Source organism: Pelecanus crispus, chromosome 6, assembly GCF_030463565.1.
Source record: "Pelecanus crispus isolate bPelCri1 chromosome 6, bPelCri1.pri, whole genome shotgun sequence".
NCBI classification, from domain to species: Eukaryota; Metazoa; Chordata; class Aves; order Pelecaniformes; family Pelecanidae; genus Pelecanus; species Pelecanus crispus.
In genome coordinates, this window is record NC_134648.1 from 15,528,344 (window position 1) to 15,547,410 (window position 19,067).

Genomic DNA, 19,067 nt, shown 5'->3' on the forward strand with positions numbered 1-19,067 from the left:
CATCTGCTGTGGTGTTTCCAAGAACTCAGACATGGAACAACTTTTTTTTTTCTTTTTAAGAGCAGCCTAACACATCTAATTTCTGTAATTTCTACCTATGGTTTTCCTCTTAAAGGTAATTTGTTTCCTTTCAAGTAATTACAAATAGTACATTTCTAGTCACATTATGCCAATGTCAAGACTGATAACTAACTAGTTTGATTCCACTCTTATCAACATTTTATGAAAATTAGAAGTGAAAATATCACACTGGGACCTTTAGGGTTGCTTTAAGTTGTTTTGAATAAATAACAGAGTCTCTTATAGCTTTAATAATTAGAACAGCTAAAAAGATTCCATCACAATGTGTAATGCATCTCTTTTTATGCTTTCTGAGAACCCTGGAAACCTGTTTATCATTTTTATTTTACTTGTACTGCTTAGTGGCATTCTTAGAGATGTGCATGAATACTGTTTTAGATTCTTGCATAGTTTAAGCTTTACTGGGTTAGAATAGCCTTTCTCTAACTAGTATTTGAAAGCGATCCTATTTGGGGAGAAACATTTCAGTTTGATTTGGCAAATATTGTCCATTCACAGTTATAATTTAGTAAAATAATTTTTATTGTCTTCTTCATATGAATTGGACCTTTAGTGGTAAAATGAGCACATTTTATAGGTTACCTTTTCTTAATTTTTTTTTAAAGACAGTGAGGATCCATGGTATCTCTTCATCAGAAATTCATAGACTAATTTGAACTTACCTTTATATTGTATGAAGATTCATAGGTCTCTCTGCTCAAAACCAATTTCTAAGATCATGGCTAAAGCAACCAAAATTTCAAATTAAATTTCTGGCTTGGGAGAGGAAGAAAGTGGAGGAAGCAATGACAAAGGTCTTAAGCATATTTTGAAATAAAAAAAAACCCCAAACCAAACAAAAACAAAAAAACAACAGCAACTTATATTTTTCACTCAGATTAGTGCTAGTTGTCTTTTATAACATCTCTCTTCTGCAGATTGAAAAGCACCTTCTAAAATGCTAGTTTGAAATATTTGTCTCATAGTATTCATCTGTCCTTTTGCCAGATATTAGGCCAATAAATTCCCAAAGAAAGCCCAAGATACAATAGCAGTTCTATGATTTCCTGAGAATCAGAATATACAATTCCTTGTTGTAACTGTAATAAGCTTTTCCTACAACATGTCTTCTAAGGTTGTCTCAAAGCACTTTCTAAACTGTAAAGAAATAAGTGCAAATGCTGTCTTCAGCAAGACTAGGATTTTTTTTCGTGGAACAGAAAACCAGAAACTAGCACCCATATTGCAATCTCTTCTGTATTCCTGGGAACTTCAGTGGACCTCAGGCAAATTGTCCAGTAATTCAAGATAACTGACTGTTTACAACCGAAATTAAAAAAAAAAAAAAGTATTTGAGTCTCAGCTTTGTTCCTGACAACAGTGCAAGGCTTTCCTCCAGTATCACACCTTTGCTTGGATGGTCACTAAATAGTTTTTATGTTTCTTTGGTGACATTCTGGTTTTGTATATATGTACGCAAATAGGGCATGTGAATGATGCAAACATACAAAGAAGATAATTAGAATTAACAGATGAAGAGAGAGGCTGAGGCCGATGCACAAATGTAGTGTCTTTGCCAATAAATCACCAACGAGAATGATTAAACAAGAAAATACAGTATATACCTATTTTCCAGTTCTCTTATAAGCAATATGGTGGGAATAATTCTTTGGCTCTCGAGTTACATTCCATGTTAGTGGGTTAGTAATGGGTCACACATGACTGATTTAACAGAATAAAGGCTAAGATTAGATTACTCTTTTTAATAAAGTGAGCATACTTTAAATGAGAATGTTTTGTCTATTCATCAAAATTATGCATGTGGTGCCAGGCATCCTCTTCTTTTAAATGTACCTCATTGAAAATACGGCAAGTTAAACACAAACCATCTAAGCATGTGGAAGTATATTGTAGCTACTGTGTTTTTTATGTATGTCATGAGGGAAACAGCAGTGCTGCATATGAAACTGGCTTCTAGATACCAGTTTCAAATACCAAACTAGCATCTACAATATTTTGTTACATAAATAAAAGAAATGGAATACACAATATTTATATGCAAATAGTCAGTAGAAAGGAACAAAAAAATTGTTCCCAAGCATAATAGATGAGGCTTTGAGGTTGAGACGTAGAGCTGGTTGTCAGAAGATCTGATTTCTGATTTTCTGTGTGAATTTTTGTTTGCTTAGTTTTTTTAGTCAGTCAAATCATTACCAGCCAGCTGCTAGTAATAACTCAAGATTCTCAAGCAGTTGCCAGTTGCATTCCATTATCTGCACAAAGGGTTAGCTATTCTTCAGGACATCTAACTGCTTGGTCACAACAACATGCAACACTACAGGCTTGGGGAAGAGTGGCTGGAAAGCTGCCTGGCTGAAAAGGACCTGGGGGTGTTGGTCGACAGCCAGCTGAACATGAGCCAGCAGTGTGCCCAGGTGGCCAAGAAGGCCAACAGCATCCTGGCTTGTATCAGGAAGTGTGGCCAGCAGGAGCAGGGAGGTGATCGTCCCCCTGTACTCGGCAGTGGTGAGGCCGCACCTGGAATACTGTGTGCAGTTTTGGGCCCCTCAATACAAGAAGGACATTGAGGTGCTGGAGCATGTTCAGGGAAGAGCAACGAAACTGGTGAAGGGTCTGGAGCACAGGCCTTATGAGGAGCAGCTGAGGGAACTGGGATTGTTTAGCCTAGAGAAGAGGAGGCTGAGGGGAGACCTTATTGCTCTCTACAACTACCTGAAAGGAGGTTGTAGTGAGGTGGGTGTTGGTCTCTTCTCCCAAGTAGTTAGCCATAGAATGAGAGGAAATGGCCTCAGGTTGCATCAGGGGATGTTCAGATTGGATATTAGGAAAAATTTCTTCACAGAAAGGGTAGTCAAGCATTGGAACAGGCTGCCCAGAGAGGTGGTGGAGTCACCATCCCTGGAAGTGTTCAAGAAACGGGTAGATGTGGCACTTTGGGACATGGTTTAGTCTAGTCTACCCTTGATTGGTTTAGTGTGGACTTGGTAGTGTAGGGTAATGGTTGGACTGGATGATCTTAAAGGTCTTTTCCAACCTAAACAATTCTATTCTATCATTCTATGAGAATGTGCAAATTTTTAGTTTCTCAGATACTAGGGAAAGCAACAATACTGGAAAGCATAAAATATAAAAATGAGAATGGCAGCTTGTCTGTGTATGTATTACGTTTTCATCACCTATGAAATGTGCTCATTTTGCTACTTAACACCCAATTCATGATTGCACTCAGAATCATGTTATGGTTAAGGTTGGAAGTCACATCTGAAGGTCATCTGCCCAACCCCCTCCTTAAGCAGGGTCACCTTGGGCAGGCTACAAAGGACCATGTCCAGATGACTTTTGAATATCCCCAAGGATGGAGACTCCACAACCTCTCTGGGCAACCTGTGCTAGTACTCGGCCACCCTCACAAGAAAAAAGTGTGTTCTGATACTCAGACGGAACCTCCTGTGTTCCAGTTTGTGCCCATTGCCTCTTGCCCTGTCACTGGGCACCACTGGAAATAGCCTAGCTCCATCTTCTCTACGGCCACTTTTCATCTATTTGTACACATTCAGATATTTGTACATGTAATGTCCACTTCTTTGTGTAGCAAAGATGAACCATCCAGCACTATTTCCCCATTCTTTACAGTAGTCCTAGCCACTGGGAGCCCAGTTGATGTAATGTAGTTAGGGGTGGGGGCACTTGTGGAATCTCCATCCCTGATGGTTTGTAAGAACAAATTAATCTGTATTTACATCCAGAATTACGCTGATGTCCAATGCAGTTTAATTCTTCTCTTTCCTAACCTGACCCAGTACAAAAACCTACTTTATAAAATGATTTTGTGTCCAGTTCTGGGCTCCCCGGTAAAAGACAGACATGGACATACTGGACAGAGTCCAACGAACGTCCACAAAGATGATTAAGGGACTGGAGCATCTCTCGTGTGAGGAGGGGCTGAGAGAGCTGGGACAGTTTAGCCTAGAGAAGAGAAGGCTTGGGGGAATCTGATCAATGTAGATACCTGAAGGGAGGGTGTAAAGAAGATGTAGCCAAGCTCTTTTCAGTGGTGCCCAGCAACAGGGCAAGAGGCAATGGGCACAAACGGAAACACAGGAGGTTCCACCTGGATATCAGGAAACACTTCTTTACTGTGAGGGTGACTAAGCACTGGAACAAGTTGCCAATAGAGGTGGTGAAGTCTCCATCCTTGCAGATATTAGAAAACCATCTGGACATGGTCCTGGGCAGCCTGCTTTAGGTGGGCCAGCTTGAGCAGGGGGGTTGAACAAGACGACCTCCAGAGGTCCCTTCCAGCCTCAACCATTCTGTGATTTTTATTTTCATTTAATGTTTTACATATCCAGTTTAAGAAGGGGGCAAAAAATAGTTTATTTCAGGAAAACTGAAGGCAAGAGCTAGGGGAGAGTCTGGAAAGCTGGTAGTGAGACACTAGGAGCAAGATCTTCCAGTAAGAGAATTATTCATGGAACCACAAAGCTAGAAAAATATCTGTCAGGACTGGCTTAGATAAAGGACTAGATGACTTGTTTTCGATGATCAGTTGGATCCACATTATAAAGGTCTATCAGCTAGATGAGAGTATCTGTAGTGAAGCTTTGGCCATTCTTCTGTTCTGAACTCAACATGTCTTCTAATTTAGTCCCTCAGAAATCTTGGGCTCAAGGAACATTGCCAGGCAAAGAAGGGAAGGCTATAATCACTTCATGTAAAAGCTGATAGAGAAACTATGCTGTTTTCTGGTGTCCATTTGCAAACTGAAATCTAAAAGCATTCTTTGAAACCTATGGGTAAAGAAGTTTTGATCTCACTAGCAGTGGGAAACCATATTTCGTTCTTCTATTGTTCTCTTCTTCCTTGAGATAATGAATACTGAGGGACCTTACTTCGAGAAAAGATGTTGAAGGATTGAATGCTGGCCCTGAAGAAATACAGTCAGCTGTTTACTGTTATGAGCCTTCTTGCTGCTCATCAGTGACCATTACCTTCAGGTCAAAGCAGAACTGCCTCTTAAGCCTTTTTATGACCTGTTGCTTATAATGTGTTGTTTGCTGCCTTCCACAAGGTCTAGGGGGGGAAAAAAACCTGACTCCTTGACACACATCGATCAAGTCCGATGATTTGGAAGTTCTGTCTACCTTTTTAAAGGCCACAGTTGGCTAGGCCAGGAGGTTAGGGTCAATATATGACAGCTTAGCCTGTACCACCCTTGAGGGTACATAATGAGGAGAAGACGATGAGGCCCAGCAACAGCTGGAATTAGTCTGGAAGGAGGGAAAGTTGACGGCAACCTTCAAAATAGGTTGGAACAATCAATGAAAGAATGATGACCTGCTCTGTATGACATATTGCTGGGTAATGTTGCCAGATGAGTTAATAAAGCCATGGCCTAATTAAACCACATCCTTTGCATCATGTCTTCCTGCACAGTCAAGCTGTGTGCTTTCTGGCTTGTATGGTATCATCAATAATACAGATTCGACAACTAGATCATCTGTTGGTGGTGCAGGAGTTAAAATAGAATACAGCTCACTTCCTTTTAACCGTATTTGGCTGTACAGAGCTAACAGGAGTAAAAAATGGTGACAATTTATTTTTATCACTTAAGTGAGTACACTTGGACTGACTACATATGGAGAACAGATCTACTGAATAAGACTTTTGCCTAGTGACTCTTTCTGACTGTGGCCACATTTAATAATTGTGGTTGAAATGCTGGCTTTACATTTAAAAAAATGTTGACAGAGTATCTTTCACAAATGGGAACACGCTCACATGATTCTAAACATATGCTACAGTCCTTTCCCACATCTACATCTGTTTCTTTAATTGATATTGTATTTTAATTATTTTAGCTTATAAATACACACTAGGGCTGATAAACACATTTTCTATCAGATGTTTCTGGAAGGAAAACTGTCTCCACAGTTGCTTTTTTCTTAAAATACTTGTTTCCTATGACATTCTTTTAAAGCTTTCAAAACTTTGTAATGGAATTACTTCTGTTAGCTTCTGCTGGATAAAAATAGGGCAAGGTGCAGAGTATTCAAATTTAAATAGTGAGATAATCCCCAGAGTAAAAAAGAAAGATCATAATAGGAGAGTATGTGCTACTCTGCAGTGCATTCATTTTTGCTTAGAAAGAAGGAAATGCTGGTCTTATAAAAATGATAAGCCACAAGTTAATTCCAGTGAATTGCAGAAGTAGCACAGCAGCAATGACATGTGCTGTAGTGTTCTAGCACTTCTTTATCTCAAGACAAAATTAAAACAATCTACAGTTAGAGAAAGCAGTCACTAAACATACTAAATGAGCCCCTGCCAGTACTGACAGGTGAGCGTCTCTATCTGAAGATCTCTGTTTCACAAGGTAATTTGTTTGCATAGTACCCAGTTCCTTTCCTTTCTAAATTGAATTCATGGTAGATGGATGAGAGCTTAATTTTTCAGAGGGAAAGGATTAGCTGTTATACCAAATATGGGTCAGAACTGTAAGTGATGTTCCACCCAGTCTGGTGCTGATATTCCTAAAGGATTTCTTCAGTGATGGCCTTATCAGTCAACTCTTCACTTTTATTTACTTTAGCAGTTGCTTTAAAAATTCATTCCAACATCTGACTAAAATCAAGAGAGAGGAGTAAATGTATCTGCTCTATCTCATTAGTTAACAGAGACATACAATGATTTGATATCGGTTTATGTCAGACAATATTCTATAATTAAGCACAGACCATCATCTATTCTCTACCAGAGTGACCTGGGAGGTTGAAAGGGATTTTGTGTTTAATGAAACATAATTCAATTAAGATGAACATTTTGGACCAAATTTTTTTTTGGTGTCTTGAGTCATAGCTCCACCAGAATCAGTGGACTCTCAGAGCAGCAGCAAATTTCCCTATTTATGCAGATGCCTTTTATATTTTAATTACAAAAGCTCCTACTTCTTTATCCTCAAGTACTGTTTTAGTATTAGTAGTGAAAGCCATGGAACATTTTTGGTTTAACTTATTTAATGACTGAGTGGTGTTGGCATCTTAAAGGAAATAAAATACACTGACTTTGACCAAAGTCACAAATATGTCTTGAGAATAGCAGACAGCCTGTATTCCCACACAGAGTGAGAAAGGCTGGCATATCGTGATTGAAATGCATCAACAAAGACACAACTAATGTTATAAATTATATCTCATGGATTAAGAAACAACTAATATTGTAAATTATAGCTATAGAATCTAAATGTGGAATGTCAAATAAAATGTATTTTTTTAGGACCCGAGTAAGGCTTACAGCTGATCTCAGTTCCCTTGGGATTTATTGACTTCATCTTTGCTGAAAATAGGTGATTCCAGGCATTCTTTCAGTGAATTGATCTGATCTTCAGTGAATCCAGTGATGCCGATGTTGTCCTCCATTCTACAGCAGTACTTAATGTTTAGAATACTTGCTCAGAAAGTGTGTAACCTACACTCAGTTCTCTTTTCAAACAGAAGCTCTTTGAACCTTCATCTCCTACTTCTTATGCTAGGGCAATTTGGGGATGGCAGCATTTTCCTTTCCTTTTGAACATGAATCACTTTGCAGGAATGAACTCCAAATTCAGTGGGAGAGCGAGGGAGGACATGAAGGGTCAAGTCACTGTAGTTCAGGGATTAATGCAATTATTGAGAGAAAGGAGCCTGGAATTTCAGTCCTCTGTAAATTGTTTCTGTAATTTACATTGAATAGTTACAGTGTTAAAAAGAAAAAAAAAAACCAACCCACAGCAATTCTTAGGAAACTAACCCAACCCTCTCTTTACCTAGGGTAGTAATTTAAATCCCAGGTTATTTCTGAAAATAAGCATCAGTCTCTGAGTGTAATGCTGAAGTCTTAGAAAGCAGGGAAAGTTAAGAAAAAGCTCTGCATGTGTTTTTTCCTATTGGATACCCTCAATCACTCCAGTCTTGTCTATCTACATCTTATCTCTATGTGCCTAAATTTCGCTGGGCATTTCATGGAAAGACTAGATTCTGAAAGGTGTTTCTGAATGTCCAGCCCATTAAGTCCTTACCTACGTCTAGAGATTGTAGGTAGTTTGGACTCTAAATGGCATAGAAACATACATAGTGTTTACATATTTAAGCAAGCACTGTTTGATACAGTGGGAGTATCGATCTAGCTGTGGACTATCATCTCTAGCTCATTTACAGAGCCTTGTTGAGACAGATTTCAGCAAGGCCTAATATGTCTCATAGAGAAGCACTGTAGACATCACCCAGATCATCGGTGCTTTTGGAAATTTTACTCATTGTATGAAAATGGCTTTGGCTCATCTACCAGTATAATTGCTTGTTGCCCTACTGTTAGGGGAATGATGGCAACATCCTCTGAAAGCATTAGTGCTAACACGACTGGGTTAATAGTTATGGGACAACAGGAAGTCTTTGGACCCCATGTTAATTCAAATTAATTGAGTTGAATTAATAACAGTATTTCTACAGAGAACCTCACAGTGTATTGGAAAGGCAAGACTGAACTTTGCTTAGCTGAACTGTAGTGTAAAATTGTGTATTAATGCATCCGTACTATAGTCATCAATAGTGGGTTGGGACATTTCTGAAGGCAAGAAAAGATCCAAGTAACAACCCAATGGAGAACCTCTGTGCCTTACAACAGTGAAAATACAGTGGTCTACATTTCTAAGAAGGAACATTTGGGTTAAGATCCCTTTCTTTTTCCTAATATGAAATATGACAGGAACCTTCAGTAATGTCATCTTATTCAAATGCACTACCATCTTGGCTTTGTCTCACTTGATAATATGTCTACTAGTAATCTGCATTTCTTATTGTCGCTAAAGTGTTTAACATCAGTTTCTTAGACCATCTATACATTTAATTTTCCTTTAAATTTTGTGTAATGATGAGAATGATAGCAGGAAGGTCTGACAAACAGTAGATATTCCATTCTCTGCAGTAGTCAGGGAATTAGAGGTAGCTAGATTATGTGTCACATTTTCAGCACAGATGTAGGTGTCCCCGTGAAATGGTAAGGTACTTTTCCAGCCAGGTGTGTGAGCCTTTCTTTGGGCTGACAAAATACCTTGGGTAGAAAAAGCTTCCTTACTAAGTGTTGACCAGTGCCTCCCTGACAAAGCAATAGCAGACTCAGGTGAAGGTCTGAGGTATCAGAGCTGTCTTGAGCCTGTCACATTAAATCAAATTCCAACACTGAAATGTCAGGGCTATCTTCTGCAGAATAAAAGTGAGATTAGGTATGTTTTGAATAGCAGATTTCAATTAATTTCAAGCAGTTGATTTAAAAAGATGAATTTATTTAATACCCATATTGTAGTGATATTTTTTTCATAGAAATTGCAGTCCCAAGCACAGACATGACTTTGTTTACATAGTGAACTCAACATCCTCTTTTCTCCTTGCATGTAGCAATTATGACTGTCAAGTCATTTATCTTCCCCCTTTTTAACCTTTGTCCAATATAAATCTGTAATTTGTTCATTTGCATACAAATGCTTTTATGTATCAAGTTCTGTGCTATTTGTCTATTCTTTTCCATGCATCTTTTTTATTGTTCTGTAGATTTTATGAGGAGTGCAGCTGACCTATATGAAGCTCAAGCCCTTGTCTGCTCTCTTCCCTCAACTGCTAGGGAGCATGAGAAACCAGGACAAGAGATTAAATTATTAAATGGTTTATCCAATATCATACCTGGAAACCTGCTGCTGAGGATCTGAACTGAGATATCCTTGGTCTCAGGGCAGGAGATCATCTTTGCTTGCAAATTAAAGCTTTGCATAGAACATTGCATAGCATTTACACTATAATGGCTCAAAAATCTGTGGATTTCTGTGAGCTTGGTGATTTTAATTTTCACCATATGGTGAAGAATGGTTTGGGTTGAAAGGGACCTTAAAGATCATCTAGTTCCAACTCCCCTGCCAAGAGCAGGGACATCTTCCGCTAGACCAGGTTGCTCAAAGCCCCATCCAGCCTGGCCTTGAACACTTCTGGGGATGGGGCATCCACAACTTCTCTGGGCAACCTGTTCCAGTGCCTCACCACCCTTACAGTGAAGAATTTCTTCCTTATATCTAATCTAAATTTACCGTCTTTCAGTTTAAAGCCATTACCCCTTGTCCTATCACTACATGTAAACAATCCCTCTCCAGCTTTCCTGTAGGCTCCCTTCAGGTACTGGAAGGCTGCAATAAAGTCTCCCTAGAGCCTTCTCTCCTCCAGGCTGAACAACCCCAACTTTCTCAGCCCATCCTCTTAGGAGAGGTGCTCCAGCCCTCTGATCATCTTTGTACCCCTCCTCTGGACCCGCTCGAGCAGGTCCATGTCTTTCCTGTACTGAGGACTCTAGAGCTGAATGCAGTACTCCAGGTGGGGTCTCACAAGAGCTGAGTAGAGGGGCAGAATCACCTCCCTTGATCTGCTGGCCACACTTCTTTTGATACAGCCCAGGAACAGCTGGCTTGCTGGGCTGTGAGCACACATTGCCAGTGAATGTCCAGATTTTAATCCACCAGTACCCCCAAGTCCTTCTCTGTAGGGCTACTCTCAATCCCTTCTTCCGCCAGCCTGTATTTGTGATTAGGATTGCCCTGACCCATGTGCAGGACCTTGCACTTGGCCTTGTTGAACTTCATGAGGTTTACACAGGCCTACTTCTCAAGTCTGCCAAGGTCGCTGTGGATGGCATCCCTGCCCCCCAGCGTGTTGACTGCACCACACAGCTTGGTGTTGTTGGCAAACTTGCTGAGACTGCACTCAATCCCACTGTCCCGTGTCACCAACAAAGATGTTAAACAGCGCTGGTCCCTATACTGACCCCTGAGGAACCCCACTCGTCACTGTCTCCACATGGGCATCGAACTGTTGACTGCAAGTCTTTGAGTATGACCATCCAGCCAATTCCTTATCCACTAAGTGGTCCATCCATCAAATCTCCAATTTAGAGACAAGGATGTCATGCAGGACAGTGTCAAATGCTTTGCACAAGTCCACGTAGATGATGTCAGTTGGTCTTCCCTTATCCACCAACTCTGTAACCCCGTCGCAGAAAGCCACCAAATTTGTCAGTTCCAGTAGAATGAAAACATTAGTTTTCATTTCTGCTCTCACACAGTGACAGAATCACAGAATGGTTGAGGCTGGACGGGACCTCTGGAGGTCGTCTTGTTCAACCCCCCTGCTCAAGCTGGCCCACCTAAAGCAGGCTGCCCAGGACCATGTCCAGATGGTTTTCTAATATCTGCAAGGATGGAGACTTCACCACCTCTATTGGCAACTTGTTCTAGTGCTTAGTCACCCTCACAGTAAAGAAGTGTTTCCTGATATCCAGGTGGAACCTCCTGTGTTTCCGTTTGTGCCCATTGCCTCTTGCCCTGTTGCTGGGCACCACTGAAAAGAGCCTGGCTACATCTTCTTTACACCCTCCCTTCAGGTATCTACATTGATCAGATTCCCCCAAGCCTTCTCTTCTCTAGGCTAAACTGTCCCAGCTCTCTCAGCCCCTCCTCACATGAGAGATGCTCCAGTCCCTTAATCATCTTTGTGGACGTTCGTTGGACTCTGTCCAGTATGTCCATGTCTGTCTTTTACTGAGGAGCCCTAAATTGGGCACAGCACTCCAGGTGTGGCCTCACCGGTGCCAGCAGGTCACTTCCCTCTACCTGCTGGCAATACTTTGTCTAATGCAGTCCATTAGCCTTCTTTGCTGCAAAGGCACATTACTGTCTCATGTTTGACTTGGTGTCCACCAGGCCCCCTATGTCATTTTTTGCCAAGCTGCTTTCCAGCTGGGTGACCCCCAGCATATATTGGTGCCTGGGATTGTTTCTCTCCATGTGCAGGACTTTGCACTTTCCCTTGTTGAAATTCATGATGTTCCTGTCAGCCCATTTCTCCAGTCCGTTGAGGTCCCTCTGGATGGCAGCACAATCTTCCGATATATCAGTCACTCTTCCCAGTTTTGTGTCATAAGCAAACTTCCTGAGGGTATGCTCTGCCCCACTATCCAGATGATTAATGAAGGTGTTGAAGAGGATTGGACCCAGTATTGACCACTCGGGTACACCTCTAGTTACCGTCCTCCAGCTAGACTTGTGCCCCTGATTACTACTCTCTGGGCCTGGCCATTCAGCCAGTTTTCAATCCATTTCACTGTCTGCCTGTCCAGCCCAAGCTTCAGCAACTTTTCAGTGAGCATCTTATGGGACATTGTTGAAAGCTTTACTGAAGTCCAGGTAGACAATATCCACTGCTCTTCTGTCATCTACCAGGCCAGTAATTTCACTGTAGATGGTTATCAAGTTGATCAAGCATGACTTCCCTTTGGTGCATCCATGCTGACTATTCCTGATGATTTTCTTGTCCTTCATGTACCTGGAGATGGGTTCCAGGATTAGCTGCTCCATCACATTCCCAGGGATCAAGGTGAGGCTCACCAGCCTGTAGTTCCCTGGGTCCTCCTTCTTGCTCTTCTTGAACTTAGGAGTGACATTTGCTTTCCTCCAGTCCATGGGGTTTTCCTCTGTTTCTTGGAGTGTCCAGTCACAAAAGATGACCAGTATATAATATCCAAATCACTGAATGGATATTAAGATTGTGTCACAAAATGACAAAAGCAAGGTTTTGCACAGTTAAGAGGAAAATCATGGAATGGTTTAGGTTGGAAGGGACCTTTAAAGATCATCTAGTCCAAACCCCCAAAGTACCAAGCTTGCCAGTACAATAGCACAGTAAATGAAGCACTTTAAGAAAGCAAGTGTAGTGCTCTCATTTTTCTTTTTCAGTATTGCTGACTTACTGTCTAGGTTGTGATGAAATCTTAGATCTGTAATAGGACTGTTTTTTCTGGAGCTAACCCAGTCCTTGGGTAAAACCAGATGCATTGGGGACCTATTAGCATGGTCATATTAGTTCTTTAAAGTAGCAGTCAGATCACAGTACCATCTTAAAAAAGCTCCTGACATTCAAGTGCATTACAACTTTCCATTGTTAGGCTATACAATTTGTCAGACTATACCTATGGATCTGATCACGGTGCAAGTTTAGGGAAAAACAAATGTTGAGTTTATGGAAAATATATTGCCCTGTAAACTAGCGCAAACACTAGAACAAAACAGTAAACAAATTCAAGTTAAAATCTAACTTCTCTACAGTTTCAAAATTCTGCTTTGCTGTTTGAACATTTACTGATAGGTTTAGAATCATAAAATCATAGAATGTCTCAAGTTGGAAGGGACCCACAAGGATTAGTAAGGCCAACTCCCTGCTCCTTGCAGGACTACCTAAAATTAAACCATATGACTAAGAGCGTCATCCATACACTCCTTGAACTCTGACTGACTTGGTGCTGTGACTACTTCCTTGGAGATGGTGTTCCAGTGACTGACCACCTTCTCAGTGAAGAAACTTTTTCTAATGTCCAATCTGAACTTCTGCTGATGCAGCTTCATTCCATTTCTTTGTGTCCTGTGGCTGATCACCAGAGAGAGGAGATCAGCGTCTCCTCCTCTGCTGCCCCCCTTGAGGAAGCTGTAGACTGCGATGAGGTCACCCCTCAGCCTTCTCTTCTTCAAGCTGAACAAATCAAGTGACCTCAGCCACTTCTCATAAGTCGTGCTGTTGAGGCCTTTCACCATTTTAGTCACCTTCCTCTGGACACGCTCTAATAGTTTGATGTCCTTCTTATATTGAGGTGCCCAAAATTGCACACAGTACTCAAGGTGGGGCTCGGACATGGATGGCACTTTTGGCTGCCAGGGCACACTGTCGACTCATATTCAACTTGCCATCAACCCAAACCCCCGGATCTCTTTCCACAGGGCTGCTTTCCAGCCTCTCATCCCCCAGTTCATATGGGTAACCAGGATTACCCCATACCAGGTGGAGAATCTGGCACTTGCTCTTGTTAAATTTCATACAGTTGGTGATTGCCCAGCTCTCTAGTCTGTCCAGATCTCTCTGTAAGACCTCTCTACCCTTGAGGGAGTTCACAGCTCCTCCTAGTTTAGTATTGTCAGCAAACTTAATGTACATTTGATTCCTGTATCCAGATCATTTATAAAGACATTAAAGAGCACTGGCCCTAAAATCAAGCCCTGGAGAGTCCCACTGGTGACTGGCAGCTGGCCTGATGTAACCCCATTTTCTTTAACCGTTATAGCCTGACCCACCAGCTAGTTGCTCACCCAGTGTATTATGGACCAGCTGTCTGCTGGACATTTTATCCAGAATGATGTTGTGAGAGACAGTATCAAAAGCTTTGCTAAAACCCAAACCCACCACATCTACTGGCTTCCCTTGGTCAACTAGATGGGTGACCTTGTCATAAAAGGGATTGAGTTGGTTAAGCAGGACTTTCCCCTTGTGAACCCATGCTGGCTATGACCAATGACTGCGTTGTCTCTCAAGTGTTTTTCAATAAATCCCAGAATAACCTTCTCCATAATTTTACCAGGCACTGAGAGGCCCGTAATTACCAGGGTCTTCCTTCTTACCCTTCTTGAAAACTGGGACAATATTTGCCAGCTTTCATTCGACTGGGACCTCTCCAGACTCCCAAGACTGTTGAAAAATAATGGAGAGAGGTCCCACAATGACATCAGCCAGCTCTTTCAGTACCCTGGGATGAATCCCACCAGGCCACTTAGATTTATGCTCATCCAGCTGGAGCAGCAGGTCTTGAACAATTTCAGGGTCAGCTTGGGAGTTTATCATCCCCCCCCCAGCCACGGTCTTCTAACACAGGGCTCTGCATGTCCCAGGGCCCATCATCGGTGTTGAAGACAGAGGTGAAGAAGGCATTAAACATCCTCGCTTTGTCTATGTCCCTATTTGTGAGGTGACTGACCTCGTCAAGCAATGGACCAATGTTACCTTTGATTCTCCTTTTGCTGTTAAGATATTTAAAAAAGCCCTTTTTGTTGTCCTTCACAGTGCTTACATTTTGTTTTGTTTTTCTAAGTTAGCCAACACACTGAAAGGGAATGATTCCTTTCCTATACAGTTTTACTTTCCAAGTCTGATGCATTTTATGCTAGCTTCTTATTAAAATAATGGGAAGACAATTTTAGGAAGAATTTTACAATTATTTTCTTTTTTAATATTTGTTTTTTCTAAGTTTATGTGATAATTACTTTCCATGTTGTGTTATCGAAATATCAAAAGAAAGTATTAGTAAAAAATAGGTTTGTGACCACAAAAATAGCTCATTCCTAACTTCACAATGATGTGTAGTCTCGTTGGATTGTGTACACTAGAAAAATTAAGCATAAGCATACATGATGGAAGAGTTCTCAATATCTGAAGGGGATGACAAGAATCCAAAGGGGAATAATTCATACCATTGCGACTATAAAAGGGTTTATATGAGTTAAGTTTGGGAGTTAACAAATAACTATTGTATAAAACCGCTCCTGACAAATAGCCTTCCTAGTGATCACATCTAGCCCCAAAAGGAACTTGTTAAAAAATAGTTATTTCAGAATTTTCTTTATTGTTTGACTTATTTGAAAGTTTTATACTCACTTAATTTACTTACCTAATTTTACTCATGATTTTTACGTTATTTTCTCATTTTGGTAAAGAACACAAAATATGAAAAATACTTGCTGTTTGTACTGAGTATCATAAAAATGCCTGTAAGAATAGACTTTAAACACAAGTTAATAAGATCAATGTCAGAAAAATTAAAGAAAATTGAAAATATAACTTTTATATCATTTCAAGAGATTGCTTTTGTATGCAAGGGTAATAATACTTTGACTAGAATTTAGCTGAGCAGTCTCTACAGAAAATAATTCCTTCCATGTGTTAACACTCAGCGAACCTCATATTCACTTAATGTGAGCACAATGGGATCAGCTGTCTTGTCAAGTTAATCTACAACATTAATACAGTGTTTTATCCCTCTTTCTCGGGCTCCATGCGCATAAAACTTTAACATACATAGTTTTCAACAGACTGTTCTTGTGTCCATCAGTTACAAATGCATGGTTTTATCCCTGGACCAGTGAAGTGCCTCCATACCTTGCTGTTACTGTGTGTGGCTGATTCCTAAATCTTTTACAAAAGAGCATGCAAATTAAAACATCTCCTATGTGTATTCCAAAATCTGTATCTAGAATATGCTTCAGTACATATTGTTACTTGTGTTGTATTTCTGGTTGGTTCATATACTAGTTTGGTAGAAAATAAAATATTTTTGGATAGGCCCTTTCTGAAAGCTGTTGTAATAAAGGAACTATGATTTGTAGATGGAGACCATTACTACATGTAATCCATTGAGAAGGCATACTTTTCATATACTGTTGCAATTCCATTGTTACTTGTGGCCAGATCTGTAAAGAGATACAATGACCACATGGAAAGGGCATTAGACTGGAAATCTTACTTCTGGGTCCTCCATTGATTTACTGTGTGATTGTTAGTGCGTTATTGTCCCTTGTGAAAGTTTGTTTATAAAGGCTATGAGTTGCTTGTCATGGTTCCTGCATGTACAACACCCCATACTTTGGATATCATTTACCACTTCCAGCTCCTGCTGTAGTATCAGGAATGACCTTGGAAATGCTTGTTTCCATTTTTCTTCTTCTTCATTGAGGAAATTGCATATATATTTGAAAGAGAAAATGACACCTGGATGAACTAATTAGAAAATAGAGTGCTAGGTTGACATATCTAGATACCAAGATAAGTGAATGATATAACATTAACACGGGGCGGGGGGGGGAAGCAGTAAACTTGTTGTTTCTGTGTTGTAAAAGTTCTGCAAAACAACATCTCAAATTACTCATTTGATCAACCATTTTCTCTTAGAAAATAATTTTTGTTTTGTATTTACTAAACAAAAAAGAATTTGAATGTCATGATCAAGTTCAGGCCTTAAATTAATTGTCCATAAGTGCAAGAATTGCAAGGAATGATTGGTTTGCCCTACAGAAGAGACTGCTGTTGTAGTATTTGGCTTTACAAACATGTACTTACGTTGTTCAGGGCTCAAGCACTGTATGAAGTCTTGTATAGTTCTTTTTCAGGCCCTCTGTAGAGGGCTGAGTTTCACCTTTACTCAACAGCCAGCTGTTAGGCCTGCCACTGATTCCTGACCTGTAATTACCCCAGAACCTCATCCTGCTGGCTGGCTTCTCAGGGTCTCCTGATATGAATGCTACAATGTTGAAATGGCAAGACATCCTTTGCAAAGGTACTGAGAGATTTGTACCTTTGCACTACAAATCAATCCAAACACTAAATGCACTAGGCCTGTTCTCCCCTCACCCCCCCTCCCCCCACTCATTTCCCCCTTAAATTGTGCCCTGCATTTCGGGTTGTAATTAAGACTTAACAATGAGAAATCAAGCAGGTTTGCTTGAACCTGCCTCTAGAAAAAGATCCATTGGCAAACTAAATGCACAATATCCTTGCTGAGGAGATCCATGTTTTTTGCTGGACTGTCTGTTTATGTGTTTTAGTAGAACCTGTGTAAGGTTTCTAATGCAATGCATTTATTTCAGTAAGTTGCAACCATACACACACTTTGTAAGTATTATAGATTTTAGTTGTCAGGAAGCATTTACTTCATTGTCAGCTCTGTCTACTGTATTCTTGAATTTTGAACTACATAGTACTGCCAACCGGCAAACTTGTGTTCTTATTCCAGGATGAATGATGATTGCAAGCCATGAACTGGTTTCAGTTCTCTATCCGTTTCAGGTGAGAAGAGAAGCTTGGTTTTTTAAAAACATGCCATGTCCCTCAGCTATGTGTTTTAGTAAACACATATTCAAAGGAAAGCTTAGAACAGTTACAAGTTTTCATTGCTGTTATTACTAATTATATAGATAGCTCCTTTTAGAGCTGGCCAAGATAACTAGCTAAATCTAGATTTGTCCTTCTTTAGCTGGGGGAAATAGCCTCACATCTGTTGAAAGGTTATCACCTGATTAGAACATGTGAGATCAGAAGTTCTCCACATCAAGCTCAGAGCTCAGCAATGCACACACTCTGGATTACTGTCACAGTACACACAGCCAGGATGCTCACATGAAGGGGCTGATATATTCTGAATACCTGCATTTTAAGTACTTGGTGAAAAGGTGACTGGGATTGTGGATTTTAGGAGAGGCAGGAGACCTGGGAGTAAAAGGTGAGCTTCTGTGCATGTATGTGTTTCTGTTCATTGGAGAGTGAAAAGCATATCCAAGATTTTTTAGAAATTTTCAGGTTTTCCTCAACTAAGCTATGCTCTTATGCCTTTTGAATGGCTCTGATCTTGTTTGCCAAACAGCTATGTTCAACTTAACATTTACTTGCTGAGAGATGTTAGTGGGAATAAATTGTTGCTAGGTTATCATGAAATGCATCTTTCAGTACTTCCATAGTCAGTGGTTTTGATTTTATCTGATAAACTCAAGTATTGCACAAGGGAAAAAGTAAACTGTATTATTAACATGGACTGTTGAGAAAAATTCTCTTTAAAATGAGCAGAACTACAGGATGTAATATTAAGTATTTTTGTAGATAATTACATTAAGTCTAAAAAGATATTCAGCTCAGATTCATGGCAGCATGGCAGAGACTAAGACAGAAGTCAAACTCAGATCTGATTTAGGGGTTTTGTGGTTTGCTTTGTGTTTTTTAGTTTTAATGGCTCTTACTTACCTTTCATGGTCATATTAATTGCTCTTTTCTAGTCTTGTCTCCAGTCTGTATCTGAAATTCAACGGCACACTGTACAAACAACTTATGTGTAACAATTTTCAGTGATTAAAACAAAGATGGGTATTATTTCCCTATAAAGTTACCACACAGAAAACTTTCTACACTGATTGAAGAAGGCAATTAATAAGCAGTAGGAACAAAGGTTCTGCTATATATTTCCTGAGAAATATTTCTTCATATCATGGAAGAATGGTCAGGCTGTAGCTGAATGCTATTAATATTTGCACTCAGAGTTGTTTTTGACGTTTT